This window comes from Xenopus laevis, chromosome 6S (assembly GCF_017654675.1).
Source record: "Xenopus laevis strain J_2021 chromosome 6S, Xenopus_laevis_v10.1, whole genome shotgun sequence".
Lineage (NCBI taxonomy): Eukaryota > Metazoa > Chordata > Amphibia > Anura > Pipidae > Xenopus > Xenopus laevis.
Window position 1 is genome coordinate 29260580 of NC_054382.1, and position 25193 is coordinate 29285772.

A 25193-nucleotide genomic window follows, 5' to 3' on the forward strand; every position below is an offset into this window, starting at 1 on the left:
ATCTAACCTGAAAAAAACCTTTCAATTAGATGACAACCCTGTAAATGGAAGCCTGAAGGCAGAGCCGGGCCATGCTGGGCAGGCGCCCTAGGCAGGCCCGGCAGTCGCAGCGCCTATTTAGTGTGCGCGCATGCGCGAATTTGTGCTCGCGTGCGCATGCGCGAATTTGCGCTTGCATGCGCGAAATTTGCGCATGCGCAGAATCGCATAAATCGCGAACAGTACGTAGAGTCGGCCAGAGAAGGGAACCGGACTGGGGGTAGGAGATAGAGGAGGTATGTGCCTGGCGCCCTCCCAGCTTTGAGCCCTAGGCACGTGCCTACTCTGCCTACCCCTAGTTCCGGCCCTGCCTGAAGGAGACTATAGTGTTCAATAGGGGGTCTTAAATTGAATGTTTCACACGAGGATTTCAAATGTGATTGTCAGGGTTGAAATTGCCTTGGCTTATCTGAGCAGATGTTTTTTTTTTGTATATTGAAAGAGATTCATCCACACTCACATTCCCATATGAAAATCAGCTATATCTGGGTTAAATTAACTTTCATTAAAGTAGTATTGAGTCTTTATTAACAACTTATACTATGATATACTGTAATATCATAGTGGAATTCATATACATTTTATGAACATTTGCTCTTTTGTTTGTTATTCCATTGAGTTTCTAATTCTGCCTCTTTTCAAACACACATTTACAGAAAAATATATACGCCTACACACCTACACACCTACATAAAAAGACACTGACATTTAAATGGAACACGTTTCTTTTTGTGTGTTATAGTGTCTTTTATTTTTAAATTGCAAAACAAGTGCTTTCTTTTTTATCAAAACTAAAGAAACAGTGAAAATGTGTATTACAAACAGACAGAGAGCAGAAGTATGAAGCTGTATATGAGATAGTGTTCAAAAGTGGCCTAGCCTTATGACTTTTGTGCTTCTGTTAAGATCTAAATCAACTGGGCTCATTTAATAACAGTGGGTAAATATGATCCAGTTCAGAAGCCCATGGAACTTTAATTGTTCTTCCTGCGGGTCAAGGGTTAGAAAATAAGCCCAATCATACTGCAAAAGACATTCTTAGGGATGGGCGAATCTGACCCGTTTCGTTTTGCCAAAAATTCGCTGCCAGCGAAATGTCACAGACGCCCATTAAAGTCAATGGGCGTCAAAAAAATGTTGTTGCACGGCGAAATTGTTTTGCCGCCATACAAGTCTATGGGCGTAATTTTTTTGGTGAAACGAGGCTAAAAAATTCGCCCATCCCTAGACATTCTGTATATTGTATAGAGTATCACTTAATATGAGATGCATAACTAATGGAAGTGCCAACAAAAAGGTAATTGTTTCCAAAAATGATCTAATGCATATAAAGGCTGAAGAATGGTTTTATGATGAGCTGTCTCCTATGGGAGATATTACATATTGTACTGAAGCATACACAAGCTTTCCAATCATAATTTGCTTTGGTGAACATAAAGGCTTCATTTAGACTTCTTTCTTCTCTTCTTGTGTAATAGCACAACATTATGTCTGAAGGCACTCTTCTTGAAACCAAATACGTCACATATATTAATTACATTTTTCTTCAACAGATTCCCAGAATTAGATCTGAGACAGCATACACAAGGACATGTGTAGAACTGTACTAGATCCAGTAGGTGTAATTAAAGCTGTCCACTGAAATGATAAATGCCGCTTTCCATATTTTCTTTGTGCACTGCACATTGCTTGCCAAAAACCTACAGCTGTATGAGACAACAGGCTATCAGCACTTTCAGTCCCCTGGAGCACATAAAATAAGAATATTTTTATCCTCAAAAAATAACTTTAAGGGGTCTATGTATCAAAGTTTGAGTTTCTATGGTTGAGTTTTAAAGGGCAAAAAAATTCAACCAGTTGAGTTGCACAGTTCAAATTCATGCTCCATTTTGTCGCAGCAAATTTTTCAAGAACTTTTATTAGTAAATAAAGGGGATTTGGGTTTGGGAATTTGGTCAACTTTTTTTTTTTGCCAAACAGTGAGAAAAAGTTGAGTTTTAGTAAATAACCCCCTAAGTATTAGAGATTCCTCTAGATCATTTAGAACTAGGGGAATGAACATCAAACTAATCACTAGCGGGTTCTAAATTCCACAAATATTCAAATGGATTTTCCCATCCAGCCCTAATTTGTTCTGGAGATGTAACAAGGCAGTGGGCTCTTTTAATGATACATTTTTGCTCTGCCCAGTTCTAAATTACATTTTTTGTTCTCAGTGTACTCACATTTTTGCAAAATAACTCAATAACCAAGATATAAAGAATGTCTCACAAATAATATTTCACTATGACCCCAGCATGGACTAAGTCTTTAATAGGGTTGTCACCCGGTTGGCAAATCACCAACTATGCCCAGGGACAGAATTACAAATTTACTATCAATGTAATTGACAGTAAATTTATCATTTACCCTCTTTCCTAAAGTTTTCCCCTGCAGCTTTTTAGAAACCTCTACATCCGGACCACTATTTGTGATCATTATGATATCACAATGAGTGACTCACTCAAAAATGTTGGTCAAATATGCATCTGGGCAGTAACTCTTGCAACCAATAAATTATTGTCTTTCGTGAGAGAGCACCAGGTAGAACAATGAAAACAAACATTTGATTGTTTTCATGGATTACTGAGCAGGTACAAATGTGTACAATAGTTGGGGAATTTTCAGAAGTAATCTTTTTGAGGTTGAGATACAATTATTTTTTGTTTCTATAGCTCAACAATATTCAGAGATTATCCATCATTCACATCAGTCCCTTCCCCAGTGAAGCCTACAGTCTAATCCATTTTACATGGTACATCAATTTGGCCATTTTTATCACAAGTCAATGCCTATATGTTTTTTTGGAGTGTGGGAGGAAACCCACACAGTCATAAGGAGAACAAAGAAACACCTTGCAGGTAATTCACTGGCTGTAATCAAACCTAAGTTTGATTATATTGGAATTGGGATAAAAATAGGGATGTCGCGGACTGTTCGCCGGCGAACTTGTTCGCGCGAACATCGGCTGTTCGCGCTCGCCGAATGTTCGCGAACGTCGCGCGACGTTCGCCATTTCGGGTTCGCCTTACCTGGCGCTTTTTTTTGACCTCTCACCCCAGACCAGCAGATACATGGCAGCCAATCAGGAAGCTCTCCCTCCTGGACCACCCCCACATCCCCTGGACCACTCCCCTTCCATATATAAACTGAAGCCCTGCAGCGTTTTTTCATTCTGCCTGTGTGTGCTTGGAAGAGCTAGTGTAGGGAGAGAGCTGTTAGTGATTTGAGGGACAGTTGATAGTAAGTTTGCTGGCTAGTAATCTACTTGATACTGCTCTGTATTGTAGGGACAGAAGTCTGCAGGGATTTGAGGGACATTTCAGGTTAGGTAGCTTTGCTGGCTAGTAATCTACCTTCTACTGCAGTGCTCTGTATGTAGCTGCTGTGGGCAGCTGTCTGTCCTGCTGCTGATCTCTCATCTGCATCTGTTCTTCAAACCACTGCCACCTAGCTGTGTGAGTTTTTTCACATTCTGTCTAAATATCAATAATAATACCGTCTCCAGAAACACCACCTGAGTGACGTAGTGTGATTTCTGCCCTTTACAGCACAAAATGCAGCGCTGTGTCAACAATGGATTTTTTAGAAACATATTTGCCCTTGATCCCCCTCTGGCATGCCACTGTCCAGGTCGTTGCACCCTTTAAACAACTTTAAAATCATTTTTCTGGCCAGAAATGTCTTTTCTAGCTTTTAAAATTCGCCTTCCCATTGAAGTCTATGGGGTTCGCAACGTTCGCGAACCGTTCGCATTTTTGTCCGGACGTTCGCGAACATGTTCGCGAACTTTTTTTCCGACGTTCGCTACATCCCTAGATAAAAATACAAATAGAGGAGGAAACACTTTAGATATACAGTACACCTTACAGTAAAGAGACAGTTCACATAATTGTATTGGTTTATACCTAAGGCATATTAGATGTGTTGGAATGGAGGTATTTTGGTGCAAGCACCTCTCAGCCACTTTGGGATATTTGAAGCATTAAAACTCAAGGATTAATAGTCTCTTAAACATTGCATAGACAAAAGACTCAACAGCATACAACCTTTCATAACACTTTATACTGTTCATTGCAGTGCTAAATAAGTATGTTCTGCTTTTATTACTATAAGCATGAATGCCAGTAAGCTCTTCAAGTCACTGACATGAGAATTGGTTGCCCAGGAGATAAAGTGGAAATTTGTGAAACAAGTAGAAACATGTAGTTTTTTTCCAATATAACATTTTGAGTTAATTATGCAACTCTTGTACATGAACGATGTAGATATATGTGACTGTACATGAGTGCTGTTCAATTACTTTTTCAGCGCATGGTAATTTGCTCTGACTATGCAAGTGCACACGGCTGTCCAGGAGGTCCATATTTATTGCCTTTAATAAGTCTAATACGCTATAAATGGAAAGAATCTATTTTTGCTGTTATGGATAGAACAGGTTATGCTTTAGCCCTTTACTGTTACCATACTTGCACCGGCACAGTGTTCTACCCTTTGTTTATCTTTGTAGTTGTTTTAGGCTGGTGTCACATAATCTGCTACCTTTTATCCCATCAACCAGATGCTGTGCCACCCAGTGTATACAGGTATGGGATCCATTATCTGGAAATTGTTATCCAGAAAGCTCTGAATCACTCTGAATCACGGGAAGGCCATCTTTATTTTCATTAAATAATTAAAAAATTGAATTACATTTAAAAAAAAAAATTATTTTCTCTGCAATAATGAAACACCAGCTTGTATTTGATACCAACAAATAGATAATTAAGTTGTTAGCAGACTTAAGGTATAGAGATCCAAATTATGGAAAAATACCTTATTTGGAAAACACTAGGTCCTGAACATTCTGGATAACAGGTCCCATACCTGTACCTTATACTTGATCTGAACTAAAGTACAATTAATTCTTATTGAAGGCAAAACAATTCTGTTGGGTTTAACTAATGTTTAAATCACACGCTCTCCTCAATATTTTATCTTAATTGCATATGTTCCTAAAAATTAAATGAAGCAGAAGACATCCAAGCCACCAGAAGTGGAAACACCTTTAGCATCACTAAACACTGTAGTACCCCATAGTGGTTTAACTAATGTTATTTAGAATTGCCTTTCTTAGGGTTGCCATTGTGACCATGGGTAAAACCCAGGAAACAATCAGTAAAGCTGCCATCTTTATATTGTTCACAGCTAAGATAACCTGATTAACTGCAGTAATTCTACCCCATGCAGGCTTGTGTGGCATTGTTTGTTCCAGGGTCTGACTGGGCCAATGGGACACCGGGAAAAAACCCAGTGGGCCCCAGGCTCTTGTGGGCTCTGCCGGCCCAGATCCGCACCCTGTGATGAGTTTCTTCTTCCTACATGCGCTGCTTTTCTTCTTCCTGCACATGCACGTGCTTCCACTCATGCGCACACGCGCACCGGGGATGCAGGGAAACTGCAGTCCCGGTGGGCCCCCCAGTCTGACCCTGTTTGGTAGGTGTTACTAATCCCCAGTATTGATTATATTGATTAGCAATTTACTGTTTTTCCCCCCTTCTATTTAAGTTTGTAACCTGTTATGCCATTGCCTCATGGTCCTGCAATATACCTCACTGCTCAGGCATCTAGGCCATACTTGTACACAGATGCCTCTCATTATTTATGCATATATGTACCTTGCAGTTTCACACCTTCCCCTTCATTAATAAAACTAAAGCTCAATAACCTAGTCTCAGTGATGAAGGAAGGCATTTAGCTGTATTACAAGCTACACACTACCTCAAGGTAACACATCAGTCTGAGCTCCCAGGCTCACTTTATAGCTGCACTAATGGCTCAGCTCAATCTAGTCAGTGGCTGACTCAGGATAGGATTCATAAAGCTATAATAAAAATTAATGTAAACAAGGCTCCAGGACCTGATGGCATATACCCCCTGGTTTTAAGAGAGCTTAGTTCAGTTTTAGACCAGCCCCTATTTCTGATTTTCTCAGATTCACTTTCATCTGGTATAGTGCCTATGGATTGGAAAAAAAAAAAGCTGATGTTATTCCAATATTTAAAAAGGGATTATGATCTCAGCCTGGCAATTATAGGCCAGTAAGCTTGACATCTGTTTTGGGCAAATTATTTGAAGGCTTGTTAAGGGATCACATTAAAAATGTTGTCCTAGTGAATGGCATTATGAGCAGCAATCAGCATGGCTTTATGAAGGATAGGTCATGTCAGACAAATTTGATTGCTTTTTATGATGAGGTAAGTAAGATGCTCGACAGTTGGGGGGGGGGAGTAGATGTGATCTATTTGGATTTTGCCAAAGCATTTGATACTGTGCCCCACAAATGACTGCTTTCTAAACTAAGGTCTGTTGGGCTTAATGAAGTTGTTTGCACATGGATAGGAAACTGGCTACAGGATCGGGTACAGAGGGTGGTTGTTAATGGGACATTCTCTACTTGGAGTAAGGTTCTTAGTGCCCTCAGGGCTCGGTATTGGGTCCACTTTTATTTAACTTGTTCATTAATGACTTAGGGGAGGGTGTTGTAAGTAATGTATCAGTGTTTACAGATGACACAAAACTATCCAGCCCAATTAATTCCATCCAGGATGTGGCATCCTTGCAACATGATCTTGACAAACTGGCAATCTGGGCAGCTAAGTGGCAAATGAGATTCAATGTTGATAAATGTAAAGTCATGCACCTGGGATGTGAAAATAACCGAAGCCACTTATACCCCTTAATGGGACTGCACTAGGCAAATCCATTATGGAAAAGGACCTTGGAGTCCTTGTAGATGATAAACTTGGCTGTAGCAAGCAATGCCAGTCGGCAGCATCAAGGGCAAATAAGGTCTTGAGCTGTATTAAAAGGGGCATAGAGTCACGGGAGGAGGGGGTCATTCTTCCACTTTATAGAGCACTTGTAAGGCCCCATCTAGAATATGCCGTACAGTTTTGGTCTCCAAAACTCAAACAGGACATTATTGTATTAGAGTAGAGAGTACAGAGAAGGGCAACTAAGCTGGTAAAAGGTATGGAAAATCTTAGCTATGAGGAAAGACTGGCCAAATTGGGGATGTTCACACTGGAGAAGAGGCACTTAAGGGGTGATATGATAACTATGTATAAATATATAAGGGGATCATATAATAATCTCTCTAATGCTTTATTTACCAGTAGGTCTTTCCAGCTGACAAGAGGTCACCCATTCCGATTAGAAAAAAAGAGGTTTTGCCTAAATATTCGGAAGGGGTTTTTTACAGTCAGAGCTGTGAAGATGTGGAATTCTCTCCCTGAATTCTCTCCCTGAATTGTACAGGTTGATACATTAGATAGCTTTAAGAAGGGGTTGGATAGCTTTTTAGCAAGTGATGGAATACAGGGTTATGGAGATAGCTCATACAAGTTGATCCAGGGACTAGTCCGATTGCCATTTTGGAATCAGGAAGGAATTTTTTCCGCCTTTTAGGCAAATTGGAGAGGCTTCAGATGGGGTTTTTTTTTGCCTTCTTCTGAATTTTCGAGATTAATAATACACTGGCCCTACAAGAACTTGAATTCGACTATTTGCCACCTTAAACCTTCTGAATTGTTGTTTTAGCTTATGCATCCTGGGATCAATTTGGAGTTGTTTGCAGTCTTCCTGACATTTACGTTTTTTCAGAGAAAATTCAATTTCAAATTCGATTCAAGTTTGTGGATCGATCCTATTCACCCGAGTTTCAAAAATTTGATTTTTTTTTTTTTATAAATTGCAATTGGTCAAATTTCGAGTTTATGGGAGATCATGGGAGTTTTGAATAACTCCCATGAACTTGAAATTTGACCCATGATAAATCGGGCTGACCCTTTTTCAAATGTTGCTGCCATAGTTCTCCATTATAGAAGCCTTCCTTATAGAACGACTCACAAGGCAAGTGCTGCTGTGATATGGGTTCTTTGTGTTAGAGAAAAAAAGATGGTGAAGTTTATTAATCCCGTGCTACTGAGAAAATGAATATTACTCCAGCTCTTTATGTTAAATCCATTCCTCTTTATATTCAAATGGGTCCACTCTTCTCAGTCCTTAAACACGTCTGCCATAAAAACCAACGATAAAAATGTATTCTACCAAAACGAAACACAGTTTCCTCATTAGACCTCAAGCAATATCAGTACATTGTATTAATTAATTTTCTCCATAATGCTATTTGGTCCACTTTCATCTCTCAGCTAGGGATGAATAGGGTTGAAAATGTTGCTGCCTTTTGCTGAGAAAAAATGTCCATAGTCTTGCGTGATTTAAAAAATGTGACACAGTTTGAAAATTGTCTCAAGAAAAAAACTCCCATTGAGTTCAATGTGCAAATTTTTAGGCAAGGCGAAATGGGTCACAATTGCTCATCACTACTCTCAACCAAACGCAACACAGAGAATTTGAGGCTAGAGAATATGGAAGATCTATATAGATGAGTGTCCACTTAAAGTGTGTTTTTTCTAAGTAGCTTATGAAAATGTCACTTTTTAACAGCAACAACTAATGGCTGGAATGTCATAGAACTCTGTTATATTTCTGACATCATCATCATTCAGAGTATTGTTGAGCATTGTCATTGGCTGCTACAGCCATCATATTACTCATCAGAGAGGCTATTTTAGTTAGTGATAACTGTATGAGAAAGAAAATCACTGCAGCAAAAATGCACTTCTTTGTTTTTATGGCAACATTATATATACAACTGCAGCCTAGTAATTGTACAAAATAGAATTGAGGATTCTGGCTCATTTATGAAATGTTTTAATTGCAAAAGTTTTACTGTCCCATGACACCAATTAAACGACAAGTAGCAATATTTTATGGAAATGAGACAAGGTGCTTATCAGTAGGGTTTTCAAAATCCTTACTAGCAGACTTCCATTTTCTCTTTGGCTAAGGAAAAAAAGAATTATACTTCTCAGTTAAGAAAATGATTTTAACAAGAGCAATCTGCAGCTGCAATTAAACATGCCCTTGTCTTCGCTTGACTTTAGAAGGAGCCTAGACAGGATAAAATATTGGTTTTACTAATTTGTTCGGTCACAGAGTTACAAGAAAGGACAGTACTATTGTGCACAGATAATTCAATTTATTTTGCCTGTGTATAGTATTACAAAGGAACACAGCACAGAATGAGTATGTACCCCTAAATAGCACAACTTTTTCAAAACAAAACATTTCTCAATATAAAATACATGTGCATGAATGAGAGGGTTTTCAGTTGTTCGGTTGGTATTTCTCCTAACATACACAGTTGGTACAGTAAGAAAGTTGAAGATGATTATTATAAATACAAATTGTGCCATATTAAAACCACAAAGACTTCCACAGACATCAAGGAGATTAGGAATGCAAATTAGCAGAAAATGTGCAAGAGCAGGCTACATCCAGAGATCAAACAAAGATCAAGATCAGGAATAGGAAATGGCTGGGTATATATAGGTCTGTCCATATCCTTAATTGGTCATCAGTCAGCTACAGATGCTAGAGATCAGACTTTCAGTCTCCAGGGATTGTTATGTTACATAATATAGATTTTAAGCAGCAGGAAAGGGAAGCTGGAGCCTTTTCTAACCATGCCATGGAGAAGCGCAAAAAAGACACTTACCTCCTAAGGATTACCACTGCTTTAAACTATTCCATTTTTCTACAGACAAAGTAGTCATATACACATTCATGTATAAAGTATATAGGCTTTATATAGAGAATAATGTACCCCATATTGTGAAGTCACATATAGGCACACATTCTAAAGCTCACACTTATACAGATTATAGAACCCTGAGTTGAATAATCAACTCAACATGTCGTTTTTGGATTATGGATACATGATTCATAAAGAATATATGTAAATATGAAAAGCACATATAAACAGAATAATGCATTAAAGGATATTTGAAGACACTGACCATTTCAGTTCAGAAGCTGTGTTGGTCCTTATGCAAGTCAAATATTTGTTACACAAGACTGAGTAGCATACCTGATAATATAGCAATGTATCTCTTTCTCAGCTGTGAAGAAAAAAAAATATTCCTGGCTGTCAACCTTCCTTCTCCGTTCTTGTAGGTCTTCTGAGGCAAAAGGGACCCCTCCCTAGACTTGAAACAAAGGTGGGACTGAAGATTTGTGTCATCACTGCCCTTCTGTCTGAGGGATTAAGGAGTGATTAAGTAATTCTTGTTTGCACCATAATTAGAAGTTTGGCTTCTAAAGGAGAACTAAACCCTTGCTAATAAAAAAAACCCTACCCCCTACCCTACATAGACCCCCCTCTCTGCTCCCCCCCAGCTTAACTGGTACCTTTGGTAAATGCCCTTTTCTTCTCTTCAGTAATCTTTGGGTCTTCTTCCGGGGCTTCTGCAATTTCTATGACTTTCAACGCATGCGCAGTTGTCGCGAAACAGGTGATTGCTGCAACTGCACATGCGCCAATATGCCGCTCTATTCCCGAAGATTACCGAAGAGAAGAAGATGGGACCTGTGAACTCTGATGCCCTGAATCTGCACAGAGGGGTAAGTAAAGAATTAGGGGCTGGGGGAGCAGGGAGGGGGGTAGAGGTTTTTAATAGCAAGGTTTGGTTCTCCTTTAAACTTATCAGGAGTGGCTTTTTGCTGAATTTAACAACTTGGCCCCTGGTCGAGATATATAGTTTTAGGGAATAAGGTAACATCTTTAAAGGGAAAGAATCTATTTAAATTCATTTTAGCATTATTTTAGACTGAACTATCATACCAACTTCTCAGTTGTCCTTCCTCATTTATTTTTTATGCTGAGTTATTCGCTTTCTTATTCTGCCTCTTCCCAGCTTGCAGCTAACAATATTATCAGCTTCAGTCAGTATCAATGACTATGTTGATAACAATTATATTTTTATTCTTATTATGCATTGCTTATCATTCTGTTCAGGCCCTCTTCTATTCATATTAACCTCTGACTTCAAAGGTTTTTACACCCTAGCAACCAGATGGAAATTGGAATTACTAGCCTCCAGAACCAAATATGTAAATAATTCAAAAATAAAAAAATTAAAAGTAAAAATTAAGTCCAAATGCCAATGGTTTTAGAATACCATTGACACTGTAATGTCCATGCCTATCCTGTTTTCCTTGTCCCCAGCATGTTACTTCCTATAGAAAGTCAGTGTACAATGTCATATATGAAGCAAAAAAAAAAATGACATGGAAATCATTTGATCAAACTTTGGGCCAGTATCAGAACTAGATTTTGCCAAATGCAATGGAGTCAATGGGCTTCTTTCACATCAATTTTTCTTGAGCCAAAGGCATTGTAGTCAATGTCCATTTTTTCATACTAAATCCTGCCAACAAAAGTTTTGCTTGTGTTTATTCGAATGAGAAAAACTATATATCTGGCAAAACAAAATGCCAAAATTCTAGTGCAGATTCATACAAAATTCCTGCCACTCATAAAAACACATATTTTTGCTGTTAATCTGTAAAAATAGTCTTAATATGGATATATGGCTAGGCTTGGTACTTATTAGCTGTTAAGGTGGCCATACATGATAAGATCCGCTCTTTTGGCAAGGTCGCCAAACAAGTGGATCTTTCCCCATTATGCCCACAAACAGCAGGGTGATATCGGGTTAATCCGAACTATTGGATTACAATGAAAAGAATGGGTGCGGCCAGGACGAGGACCACATCAACTATCTGATAAGGTCCTCGATCGGCAGTAAAATCTTGGCCAGATATCGATTAGGGAGACTTGTTGGAAGCCCCCATACACTGGCAGATAAACTGCCAAATCTGTCTAAAGGATTGATATTGGCAGTGTATGGCCACCATTAGAAAAGTAATGTATTTTACTACCGACAAACAATGAATGAGGCAAAGGGAAGAATGATTTATCTAAACAACACACTATCAGGAATGACAGTGTTGATGTTATGAGCTTTCTGCCCAATTAAATTCTGATTAACAAACATACCTGTGATATTAATTTAGCAGAATAAAAAGTGCCTGGGGAGTCAACTGCAGAGACGAAGAAAAGACAATACAATAAACAAGGCAAGTACACATTCTACTATTGGGACAGCTGATTAACAAATCACTGCGCTGTACTTTGGTGATTCTGCATCCCTGGCCTGGCCTGGGCTATTCTGACCCATTTCGCAAAAAATGTGCCAAACACATTGAAGTCAATGGGAATTTTTTAGTGCAACAAGTTTTCAAACCATGCCATCTATTAGAGCAGCGTCTCCAACCTTTTTTGGCCCGATGTAGAGCCTAATTTTTTTGCTAGGACTAGGGTGGGGTGTCGGTGGAGTTGGGAGGGGGTCAGTGGGGTTGGTAGGGGGTCGGGAGGGGTCAGGAGGGGTTGGGAGGGGTTGTCGTATAACCTGGTGAAGCAGACTCTGGCAAAAGAGGTAACATCATGGAAAATCTGCACTTTGATGAATTTCCAGAGTTAAAATCGTTCGCTTGAGTGAAAATTCACCTGGTGAAAGAGCATGAAACTTTGTTAGTGTTGAGATCTTTCACTAGCTAATTGTCCTCTACACCTTTTAGTAAATTGGCGATGTCCCTGCGGATTGTCTTTTTGGAAATTTTTCGCTAGCAACGGCCACTTCACCCTTTATTAAATTTCCCCCAAGTGGTGTTTTTTCTTGCATTGTTTTAAATGTAAAAAAGCCTACATGTCAAAACAAAATGCATGCCAAAATTCCAGCACAGATTTGTGAAAATTTTGACCACTCATAAAAATGCAAATTTCACTGTGAATCTGTATGAGGTGAAAAAAATAACTAGTACTGGATACATCCAGGTACATCCAGCCACGGACCAAACGCTAACAGCTTGTAGCGGTTCAAATTCCCCACACAAGCAGGTTATATGCAATAAAGCCTTACCCGGTACGTGTTGTGACCCAGATGCTGCCGCCCTGAGTCCTTCACTAAGAGGAACGCTATCACCGCATGCACCAATTGTAATGGTGGTGCACTCCAGGACCCTTTCGGAAGAATCGCTTGTTTTCTGGTTAAACGTAAAAAAAGATTTCCTTATTCACACATCTTCATACACTGAATAGGCAGCGTCTGAGGTCTGATGCGTTTCGTGTCAAAAGCACTTCCTCAGAGACCTCAGAGAGGTCTCTGAGGAAATGCAGTAGAAAACCAGGTACACTGTAGCACACCAAACTAGAAGATTAGTCCTTAAAAAAAATTTTTTTGGCCCCAAAAAGTAGATACATGCAAGGCTTGCATGTATCAATTTTTTGGGGCCAATAAAGAAATTTTGACACACTAATCTTCAAGTCTGGTGTGCTACAGTGTACCTGGTTTTCTACATATGTTTTGGATCACAGGCGGATGGTCCTTCCACTGTTAAGCACCTTACCTAGCAAAAAGGGTTCCCTACAGGTAGAAGCTCTTCATATTTGTGTGGATCTGAGGAAGTGCAGTGACACGAAACACGTCAGACCTCAGACGCTGCCTATTCAGTGTATCAAGATGTGTGACTAAAAATATCTTTTTTTTACGTGTAACCAGAAAACGAGCGATTCTTCCAAAAAGGTCCTGGAGTTCGCCGCCATTACAATTGGTGCCTCTGTAAACTGTTTACTTGACTAGTACCTGTTCCACTTATGAAGCTCTGTAACCCTTTCTTAACCAATTGTTTTTATTATCAATTTACCCGATATAAGAGTCACATTGCCACCTGGGTGGTCACTGAACCATATACCGATTTATTCCTCTGCATATGTTTCTGGTTGTTGAAATCTCTCAGCTTTATATCCAACACATTTTTCAGTTACATGGAAATCTCCATTCTTTGATGTCTATGGTCAACATCCTTTTTCTTTGCTTCAGATAGAGAACCCTGAAGCTACCACTACCAGTCAGGAAATGGAGGTAGCTCAAGGGCCCCCCTGTGTCAATAGGCAAATCAGCGCTCAATTTAGAGTGGAAAGCAAGGACTGAGTGCCACCAAGCACAACAATACGGAAGTGCAGGGATACCATTTTAATACAAGTACCTTAAAAGAAACCTTTATTTCTCTTCCAATATAACTATGCCCCTTTTTGACTAATTGTTAGTGAATTTTGTGTAAAGTAATTTTATGTCCACTTTTTGACAGTTTGATAAACATTTCCCCTTATATTCTAATTGTATATTTAACTCCAATGTTCTAGTTTCTCTGGTGACAGTTTTATGACATTCGTGAAAGCAGAGGTTTCTTCATTGCTTTTTGAAACAGAACCTGGTGTAAATATAAACCTAGTATATTGTGCAGGTATGTTTGTGTTGAACATGGAGCTAGAAACTGGTTAGCACAGACGCACACTCACCACTGCCCTTTCTGGTTGATCGCCTGGTGCTCAGTAACGGAGGCTTTGGCTACCTCCCTGGATACAACAAGAACAAATTTACCGGCACACAAGGCTTGGTTATGCAGGATAAAACCTTGCTTTATTCGTAGTGCAGAAGTGCAACGTTTCTGGGCCACGCCCCTTTCTCAAGCATCTAAAGCAAGGTTTTATCCTGCATAACCAAGCCTTGTGTGCCGGTAAATTTGTTCTTGTTGAACATGGAGCTGACAGAACATTGAACATTGAATTTTGTCTTAAATATCATGTGATTGTTAATATATTGTATATTTATTTATAAGTAAGAGAGGGATGTGAAGACTTGTACTTCTTATACATTTTAATGATATCTGCATTGTTATCGGTATCTGATAAAAATATTGCAGTAATTGATTTAAATCTAATTAATATACTAATACAATAAAGTGCAGTGTTTAAAGTGCTAATTTCAGACACAGTCATCATATTTTTTATTCACAATGCAGTGTTTTTGCTATAATTCCCTTATAATTATGACACTATTGATGACAATAGTTACAATTCATGCAGGTGTGCTGGCACTTTGCCACAACTGGAATTTTTTCTGTCACTTGTCAAATTATGCTTATGTCTGATTCTTTAGATCCAAATGTGCTGTGTCTATCGACACAGGCTGCCCTGAGAACCCTGGAGCTACCACCACATTCTGAGGTTCTCCTATGTCAATAAGCACACTATGCCTAAGCAGGGGCGATCCTGCCCAATTTGCCGCCCCCCTCCTCTCACCTTCAGTGCCGGACAGGTCCAGTCGCTAGTGCAGAAAGCGTAAATGCGCTCTCTGCACTAGAAGAGCCGAATTTCCGGGTTTAAAACCGGAAATTCAGCTCTTAGTTACCAGGAGCGTCATTTTTGCCTCATTGGCAGAGCGCCCCTGTGCCTAAGTTCATGCCAACTGGCAGCCAGGGCCGGAGCTAGGGATAGGCAGAAAAGGCAGCTGCTTAGGGCACAATAATAAGGGGGTGCTGGGCAGCTACTTCCAAAATTGTCTTCTGCCTACCCCTACCTCCCCTCCGTCGATGTCCCTCCCTCCCCTCTGTCGCTGAACCTCCCTCCACTCCGTGGCTCACCCATCACTCCGTCACATGTGCATGTGTGGGGGCGGGGCTTGCTGGCCTTGCTGCCTAGGGCGCCTGGCCCAGCCCTGCTGGCAGCCCTTTTTTTTGATAGCTGACATTAAAATGACTGCCTATGCAATCTTATACTGTTTGACTGTGGATTTAAGGAATCTGGACTTTTGTTTGGAGGGTGCATGGTGGACCTGATCAATATATCAGTGCAGCTTCCCCAGCCAAATCATATAATGTCCATGAACTACCTGTTTGAGGTTCTTTTTTAAGTTGCTTCAGAATGCAGAAAATGATGTTCTTTTTCTTGATGATCAGAAAATATATTGGCACAGTTATATATGTTTAACCTTTTTAAATATATCTTTATGACCTTTTAGTTGCCATGGAAATCATTTCAACATACACATTAGAAATAAAATAAAACAATTCAGCAGGTTTTGCCGGTCTTATCTGTAATATTCCTTGAAACATATAGGAAAGTACTCAGCTATTCAGCACCCCCTCCCCCCGCAAAAAAGTCATCGGAGGTACCCGGTGCCCCGATCCATTGAAACTGTGGGGATTGATTACAGTGATTACAATTGCAATAGATGTTCCATTCTGTCTGCGCCATTTCCCTTACACAGTTTTTAAATTTGATTTTGATTTCATCAAGGTCATGCATGATTACCATAGTCAGTATCTAGTCCTTTACTACAGTATTTGAAACAAGAACCTGTTTAAACCTGTCTGAAAATATTACCAATGAAAATATTTTGGTTTCCCTTCATAACAAAAATAATGTTTAGGGCAATGGCATACAGGGACAATGACAGACAGGGCAATGTGTAAGTGTTTTTTTACCCTAGCATTTTGTCCCTTGCCCAAAGAGCTGCAAAATATTAGGTTATATAAGTCTTGTATTTAATCATAATACATAACATCTTCTGTGCCTTCATAGAGCCTTAATTAAGGACAATTTTGAGTGCTTGCCAGCTCATTGGGCAGGAGTGAATATGATTGTATTGACTCTCCATTCATTTGAATGGAGATGTCCCAGGTGCTTTCAGGTTATTGCAGATCATGTGAATTGAGGTCTGATTTATACCATTTGTTCCATGACCAATGAGCTACACCCAAAATACAGTAGTACAGAATACCATTACTAAAGGGAAAAATATATTCCCCCATGATATGAGCTCAGTTGGGATTAAAGGGCATGTAAAGTCTAAAATAGAATAAGGCTAGAAATGCTATATTTTGTATACTAAATATAAACATGAACTTACTGCACCACAAGCCTAATCAAACAAATAATTAATGCTTTCAAAGTTGGCTACAGGGGGTCACCATCTTGTAACTTTGTTAAACATCTTTGCAAGACTAAGACTGTGCACATGCTCAGTGTGGTCTGAGCTGCTTAGGGATCGTTATAAACAAAGCTGCTTGAGTTCTGCATGGCTGGGAAGTAAGGCGGGCGCTCCCCCTGCTGTTCATAAGTATGATTGTTTCCCTGCTCAGCAGTTAGGGACCACCTGACAATTCCTATTCACAGCAGTAAATGAAGGGAGAATTTCACTGCATACAGTCAGGCTTCTTATAAAAACGGTACACATTTTTTAATCAAAGTATATTAGATATAGGTTTCTTTTTCATTAAAGAAAGTAAAAATGGGATTTTATTTTTTTGCCTTTACATGCCCTTTAAGTAGAAAAGGAGCATAGACACTAACTGAACTTTCATGAATAAATATAAAAGTATACCTGATTCTGTAGATTGAAAGGAAACCAAGACTGTCTGTGCTCTCTGGGATCATTTCCCCACCCACCTTAGGCTCACAGTGTCATGCAGCCTCTCCCACACTTTCTTCAATTGAACACAGATAGCGAGGCTTGAACCTCTGCTTTCCAGAGAATCTGTGCACCACCCATTGTGGAAAGCAGAGGGAGAATCCATGCAGGGATTGCATGACACTGTGAGCATAAGAGGGGTTGGGAATGGTCCCTGAAGAATCTTTAGGTAGTGTTGCTGTATGTACATTTCCTACATCAGCTCAACTGAATGAGTTCATGTTAAAAAGGGGGTATATTTTCTATGAAGGCAATGATCAAATTATTCATCTGAGTCACTAAATGAGCACAAACAAGTTCTAAGACTAATCTCAAAATTTGATTTGAGTGATAGATGAAAGTGTTGTTGGACTCAATTGGATTTTCTATCAAATGTATTAAATTTTTTACATGTTTTACTTGAGCTGCTGGGCAATAATTAGTGTATTAAATGTAGGACATCATTTATTTTCCATGTACAATTAGAAATTGCAAGATTACAGGAAAACAAGTGTTTCAAAATGTTTTGCTTTCTGCAAAATAAAAAAAATAATGTTGTACAGCTCATGAAAATAATTATGTTTTGTTTGTTATGTTTGTTATTTTGTTGCTAGTCCAAATGTTTCATCCAAAAAAATGCATTTTGTTGATTTACTTCATCTCAAATACAAACCAAAACATTAAGATTAGGAATGAATTGAAATTCTGCAGGGTTATTCTGAAATGACTGTTCTCCCTTATGAACAGTGGAAATCATCTTCTAATCCACAAGAACATAATTATAATGGAAAATGGTGCGTTATCCCTTTTGATATACAAAGACCAATTCACACAATTGCCAGTAGAGTCCATAAGGAATGCTGCAATAAAGTTTTGCTACAGGTGTAAGCCTACAGGGGCATACCCTACTGTATGGTTAAATGAGCCTTTTTATATATTGAATCTTTGAGATTTTTTAGCTGTTTCACCTAAGCTTTCTATTGCAGTAATGTGGTGCATGATTCATAATAATAATATATATTCTGCAAAGTGAAAATTGTTTTAAAATATATATATTAAATAAAAATATATATATTATATAAGAAGACATGGGGATATTAGCAGCATGCAAGAAATCAAAGAATATTTACCTTTAAGGGTTTTTTTCATTCATATTCCCAATAGCAACAGTGCCAGCTGCAGAAAAAATCACAAAAAATGGAGCGCTCACCTCCCAGACAAACACTGTTGTTGTGTCAGGTGCTGAACTAGAAGACCCAATCCTGTCCTCGGGTCGCATCAATACATGGAAAAAATCCAGCAGCACACTGTTAAATTTGCAAAGGTGCTCAAATGCAGAATTTATTTAGCCCATAGCATACAAAAAGGCAACGTTTCGAGCCAACCAGGCCCTTTATCAAGCCCCGTGTTACACCATCAACAATCCTTTTAAAGTGAGGAGATGGGGCGTGTACATGTGCTCCACCCCCATCCCACAAGTAATCAATCAAAATAATATACATATTAAATTCTGACCCTTCAACCCCAATAATTTAAAGTCCAATTGTGATAAAACAGTGTTAATAAAAAGTTAATATAAAACAGTGTTAAAGTGCCAGCTGCAGAAAGCTGATCCAATGTAGCTATACACAATGCTCAATGCTAGAGTCCTAATGACAGGCATTATGCAAGAATTCCTAGCATTGCTAGTAGTGATGGGCGAATTTGTGCCGTTTCGATGAAAAATTTGCGAATTTCGTGCGAAATTCGCAAAACGGCGAAAAATTTGCGAAACGGTGCCGGCATCTCGTTTTTGATGCCGGCACCCGTTTTTTGACGCCGACGCCCTTTTTTGACGCTGGGGTCCGTTTTTTTCGAAAAATAGTTTTGACGCAGGTGAATTTTTGCCGCAAATTTACGCGGACGTTTCGCAAATTTATTCGCTGGTGGCGCAAATTTGCAGTGAATTCGCGCCTGGTGAATAAATTCGCCCATCACTAATTGCTAGCTATAATATTTGCTACGACAACCTCTTTTTATTATATTTACTGATCACTGCAAAATGGCCAGAAAAGAGTGACCGATCAGAACTCTGGGTGAAATACAGTGAAATGTAAAAATATACTCTGACTTTTGTTCAAGCATAGAGGCCTGTAAGACACGACTTCACTATAAACTTAGAGTTTCTGTAGCAATACATTTGCAGTTTATCTCTGTGTCCATTTATAAAGTAACACACCCAAAGCAATACATTAGCCTCAGACGGATCCGCAGTAAGATCTCATATCCCATCACTTTGAAGGCACGACATACCATTTCCAAACAATATTACAATATGTGTAAAGTATTGGGATCATGGTATGAGTCCTGCTTCTCAAAAATGATTTGCCATAAAGCAAGATGTAAGAGGCAGAATCAATTCACTTCTTTATCCCTGTGTTTATTGACTCACGTGTTTTCAGTAGAGCTCAATTCATCCCTACTAAGAGTACATTGCTTGCTGTCATGCCTCCATTTCTATCTGCGATGATCTTTCCCTGTTCTAAGTGAAATATCAGCATTGCAATACTATGCGACATGTTGCAGCAAGTGTAAAACAAGGAACAACAACAACAGCTTCCCATTGGTACACAAAGGCCACAGCTGTACATAACATTGCTATGGGGCATCGGTGCCAACAGACACTAGAGGCACTCTCCTAATGATAAAATCTCTGCTTTAGTTTTGCAGAAAGTCATGAGTTGCTGAAGGGTTATCCTATATAACCAGCAGGTATCTAGCTTACTAAACCCATAGTAACAAATAATTTTCAATAATGCCCATAACTCTTTGTGTGCCACGGGATCTGTGTAACCCATTAAACCAGAGTATTGTTGATGCTGCTGTCATTTTACCAACCTATCATAACCAGCTATTAAGGACCTTAGAGAACTCCGATGTAAACAAAATAATTATCCTTAAGTGTTCCTTCATTAGCTCATTACACATGCATTTTAATTGGAATTTCATTACAGTTCAGTAACCCTGTCTGCACCGGGAGATGAAAGCAACACGACAGCCAACAATTTATAAACGCACCTTTACTTTACTTGCCTGTTTGCCAAAGCTTGCGGCATAAATCATCTCCTGTGACCAAGACGCAGTCAATAATCATGAGAAAAGAGGTGCAGTAAGTAAAACAGTCTTATGGTCAAGCTGTTTCCCATGCAGAGATGCTGTGGCAACCTCAGCATCTGACTCTGTACAGAATCCAACCCACCCACATTTAAGAAGATTAGGAGGCAGAGATGTGCTGGAAACAGTTATCTAGGTTATCCTGACTGTCTGCAAAAATAATAATAAATAAAAACAACCTTACCTGGGGTTACAACTGCAGCATGGACATCTCTTGCTGACTGGGGACTGACCGGACTGCCGGGACTGCTAAGAATTCCTTCTACCCAACCAAATAACAGTTTGTATTGAGAAGCCAGGCAGCACTGAATACAGTTTTTTTCCACCTCTTGCTGTTGTCCTTAGTGTTAATGGAACAATTCAAACACTATGCTCTTTCTCAGCCTTACAAGACTAATGAAATAAAACAGAATTACAGCTTGTTCCATCTAGAGAATTTAATTGGGGTTTCATTACAATTGATTGCCCTGCTTATTTCCCCCTCCTCCACCTCTTCTGTGTGTGTGTCTGTTTTCTGTGTGGAGTGGAACGGTGGTCCAGGGGAGGAGGGATCTGTTTTCCAATACCCACCATCCCTCCCTCCCTCTCTCTCGCTCTCATCTGCAGTCTTTCTCAGTCCCTGATACCACTGAAGTGATGTCACAGAATCTCCATGCTTTTCTTTCTTTTTTTTTTAACTTAGGGGATTTCCCAAAAAAAAAGGATAAACATTTATGTTAGAATTCATCATTTTTGGGCAGTTTTTTTTTTTTATTCCTTTCCTTAAATATTGCAAATCAAATATGAATCCTTCAATCCATCAGTTTTCTTATGTCTCACTTTGTTTATGCCTGAAAAGTTTATCTGATATTTATATTCCTCACAGAGCAGATGAGGATGCTGGGCAGGTGCCCTATGCAAGCCGACCAGTCATGACGCCGGCTTAGCCTGCGCATGAGTGAATTTGCGTCGCGTGCAGAAGCGCAAGAAGTGAGAAATAACACAGAGAGTCGGGCAGAGAAGGGAACCGGACTTGGGGTAGGCGACAGAGGAGGTACATGCCCGGCGCCCCCCCAGCTTTGCGCCCTAGGCACGTGCCTACTCTGCCTACCCCTAGTTCCGGCCCTGGCAGAGACACACATTGCTATTTCGGGGGAAATGAACTGCCCATCGACAAATCACTTCTTCTTCGGGCGACTGATCTCCCCAAACTGCCTCCCCGATGGCTAGAATGTTAAATGCCGGCGGGATGGCACTCGGAACGCTTTGTTTTCCGAAGTCGCCCGAAGTGAAACTTCAGTTAGGGGAGATTAATCCCACGAAGAAGAAACAATTTGTCGCTTGGTGAATAATCTCCTGGAATAGCAGCGTGTCTCTGCCCTTATTCCTTAGTTGCATTTCCAATATCTTAAGTAGTTTAAGCATATGTCCCTATCTGTTTACCATCTTTTTAAGCAGGTACAGGTATGGGATCCATTATCCTAGAAAGCTCCAAGATGCTGCCAAAATTTTTATTCACTCTCTCGTCATATCACGTCTAGACTACTGCAACTCTCTTTTAATTGGCCTTCCCCTCCAGAGACTGTAACCTCTACAGTCCATAATGAACACTGCTGCAAGGCTCATACACCTCTGCAACCGCTCCTCCTCTGCCTCGCCATTCTGTCAATCCCTGCACTGGCTTCCGTTACCTTTCCGAACCAAATTCAAATGAATGACACTGACTTTCAAAGCACTTCATAACTCTGCTCCACCCTACATCTCTGAACTCATCTCTATACACTCACCCAATCGCTTACTACGCTCCTCTACTGACTCAACTCTTCTCTCATTACCTCCTCACATGCTCGCATTCAAGACTTTGCAAGGGCTGCACCCCTCCTCTGGAATTCTCTCCCACAGTCTGTCCGACTTTCTCCCAACCATTCTGCTTTCAAGAAATCTCTTAAAACGCACTTCTTTCGAGAAGCCTACCCTCACTCTGCTTAACTACCAAATGCAACACCACATACAATACCACATTTCTCACCCACTTAATTCGATCTTGCCCACTCCCACACCTTGTGTATTCCTATGCACAGGGCCTTCCTCACCTTTTTGTACCTGTATTGATTGTGATGTATGTAACTCCATATGTTCTATGTATACAATTCATGTGATTTAGTTGTATAATCACATTTACTTTACAGTGCTACGCAATATGTTGGCGCTATATAAATACATGTTAATAATAATAATAATAATTACAGGAAGGCCTTCTCCTGTAGACACAAGCAATAATCAAGTTTAATTTTATATTGTTGTTTTCCCTCCTTATTGGAGGGAAAATAATCAAATTGGTTTGCTCAATGTATACATTTGTTTTTGTAGACTCAAGGAAAGATCCCTTATCCAGAAATCTCCAGATTCCAAGCATTCGGAACAGCAGGTCCCATACCTGTACCTCTGTTCGCTGCTTTGTTTAGGTTTCATACCTCTAATATCAATGAATGTCCATTATTGAAATACAGGTAAGTGACAATGAGCTGATTAAGCATAATAAGTACACTCTCATGGCATGGTTTTTATCTTTTCACAGCTGTAATAACTAAAGACCATTACATTTGTCTTTACTGGACAGTTAGGAAAATATATACTGCATGTATAAGCAGGCTCAGACGAAAAGCTGAGGTTTTAGTTGCAACTTTAATTGTTTGGCGTTTTTAATTATTAAGCTTGAGGCTATTGAAAGTGCTAGAAACCCACAACAAGCAGATACGCTTCCATTTACTTGCCTATAGTTAGTGCATAATTTATTATATGAATATTAAAATCATAATAAAATAGTAGTTTTACCCTAAGGGAGTGTGCATAAAACTTCAATCTCTATATTCAGTGCTCATTCAGGGCAGCCCTGCTCTTGCCATCTGCCATTTTCTAATTTAACTCACTGCAACCAGCCTTGGAGCTCACAGATGAGCCATTTTGTAGGGTTCAGAACTTGGAACTTTTTTTCTACTTTCCCTATAGCTAATAAGGGCAGTTATTAATATTTTCTTGGTTTAGTGCAAAGCTGCTGTAATAAATATGTACTACTGTCTCTAGGAACGTTCTGTCTGGTTTCAGGTGACACTAAACTGATGTGTGTGTATACCCCAAGTGGGTGGTGGTTTCTCTGTGAGCATGGATACATTTGAAAAGAAATCTGTACGTCTTCCTGTCTTGATTTTGCTTTCACCAATTTGCCATAAAAATCAACAACAAAAATCCACCTAGGCAAATTCAAGCACGAGATGCCTGTGCCAAGCAGGAGCGATCTGATTGCATCTCATGCTTGCCCTGACTGTCAAAGCAAATGGCAAAAAAATGTACCACCAATTCTCCCGGAGTTAGCAAAGTCCTAGAGAAATCACAAGCAAAGCGTATCTCAGTAGATTTGCTCCAAACTGATTATTGACTTAGCTGTTATATTCTGTATCTATAAAAAGTTGACTTTATATGACTACATTTCTAATACCAGTTCCTTAACTCTACCAAGAGTCCCCAATTAATTTTTCCACTTCTTCCTGTAGGATGTTGCATCATATCTTTCACACAGCTGTATAATTCCTTCAGTGATTCTTTGTGCCAGTGTAGTGATGGGCGAATTTATTCGCCAGGCACAAATCTGAGGCGAATTTCCGCGTTCCGTTGCATTTCGTAAATTAGCAAAATTGCAGCAAAAATTTTACACCCGCAACAATTTTGATGCCGACAATTTCTCGCCAGCGTCAATTTTGACACCCGTTTAATTGACGCTGATGTCAATATTCATGTTTCATGAAATTTCCTCCAGTTTCACGAATTTCGCGGCGAAACGGGACAAATTCAACCATCACTATGCCAGTTGGTTCTGCTCAGGTTCCAGAACCTAAAAGTACCTTATAGTTAAGCCCCTAAAACAACAGGCAAGGTGGCAGTTGTTAAACGGTGTACTTGTAACGTGTAACTAAGCTCATGCATTAAAATTACCTGGTGCTCACTGGACTGGAATAGCCAACCTTAGATATCCAATCTTGCAAAAACTCTAGGGCATGCCTGGATTTTATATATTAAAATAAAAATCTTAATTAAATAACTATTAGGGGCACATTTACAAAGCTCGAGTGAAGGATTCGAATTAAAAAAACTTCGAATTTCGAAGTGTTTTTTTGGCTACTTCGACCATCGAATGGGCTAGTTCGACCTTCGACTACTACTTCGACTTCGAATCGAACGATTCAAACTAAAAATCGTTCGACTATTCGACCATTCGATAATCGAAGTACTGTCTCTTTAAGAAAAACTTTGACCCCCTAGTTTGGCAGCTAAAAGCTACCGAACTCAATGTTAGCCTATGGGGAAGGTCCCCATAGGCTTGCCTGCGTTTTTTTGATCGAAGGATATTCGTTCGATCGTTGGATTAAAATCCTTCGAATCGTTCGATTAGAAGGATTTAATCGTTCGATCGAACGAATAATCCTTCGATCGTTCGATCGCAGGATTTGCGCTAAATCGTTCGACTTCGATATTCGAAGTCGAACGATTTTAGTTCCTGGTCGAATATCGAGGGTTAATTAACCCTCGATATTCGACCCTTAGTAAATCTGCCCCTTAGTGTTTCATTGCAACTATGTGCCCCTTTTAAAACAAATGATTACAATTTGCAATGAAACATGAACATTTTACACCAACACACCAAGTCCCTCCCACCACTGCCTTTCAAATTAATTTAACCCCTCGGGT

General features: G+C 39.6%; 1 protein-coding gene across 1 annotated transcript in view; it reads right to left on the bottom strand.

Annotated features, from left to right (window-relative positions):
- dgkb.S (diacylglycerol kinase beta S homeolog) overlaps positions 1-21018 on the bottom strand; it is a 267377-nt gene extending 246359 nt beyond the window's left edge. Inside the window, exon 1 of the mRNA XM_041567492.1 lies at positions 20656-21018. The gene's annotated coding sequence lies outside the window, so the exon portion shown is untranslated. The remainder of the gene's footprint in view (positions 1-20655) is intronic.
- Between the last annotated feature and the right edge of the window lie 4175 nt (positions 21019-25193).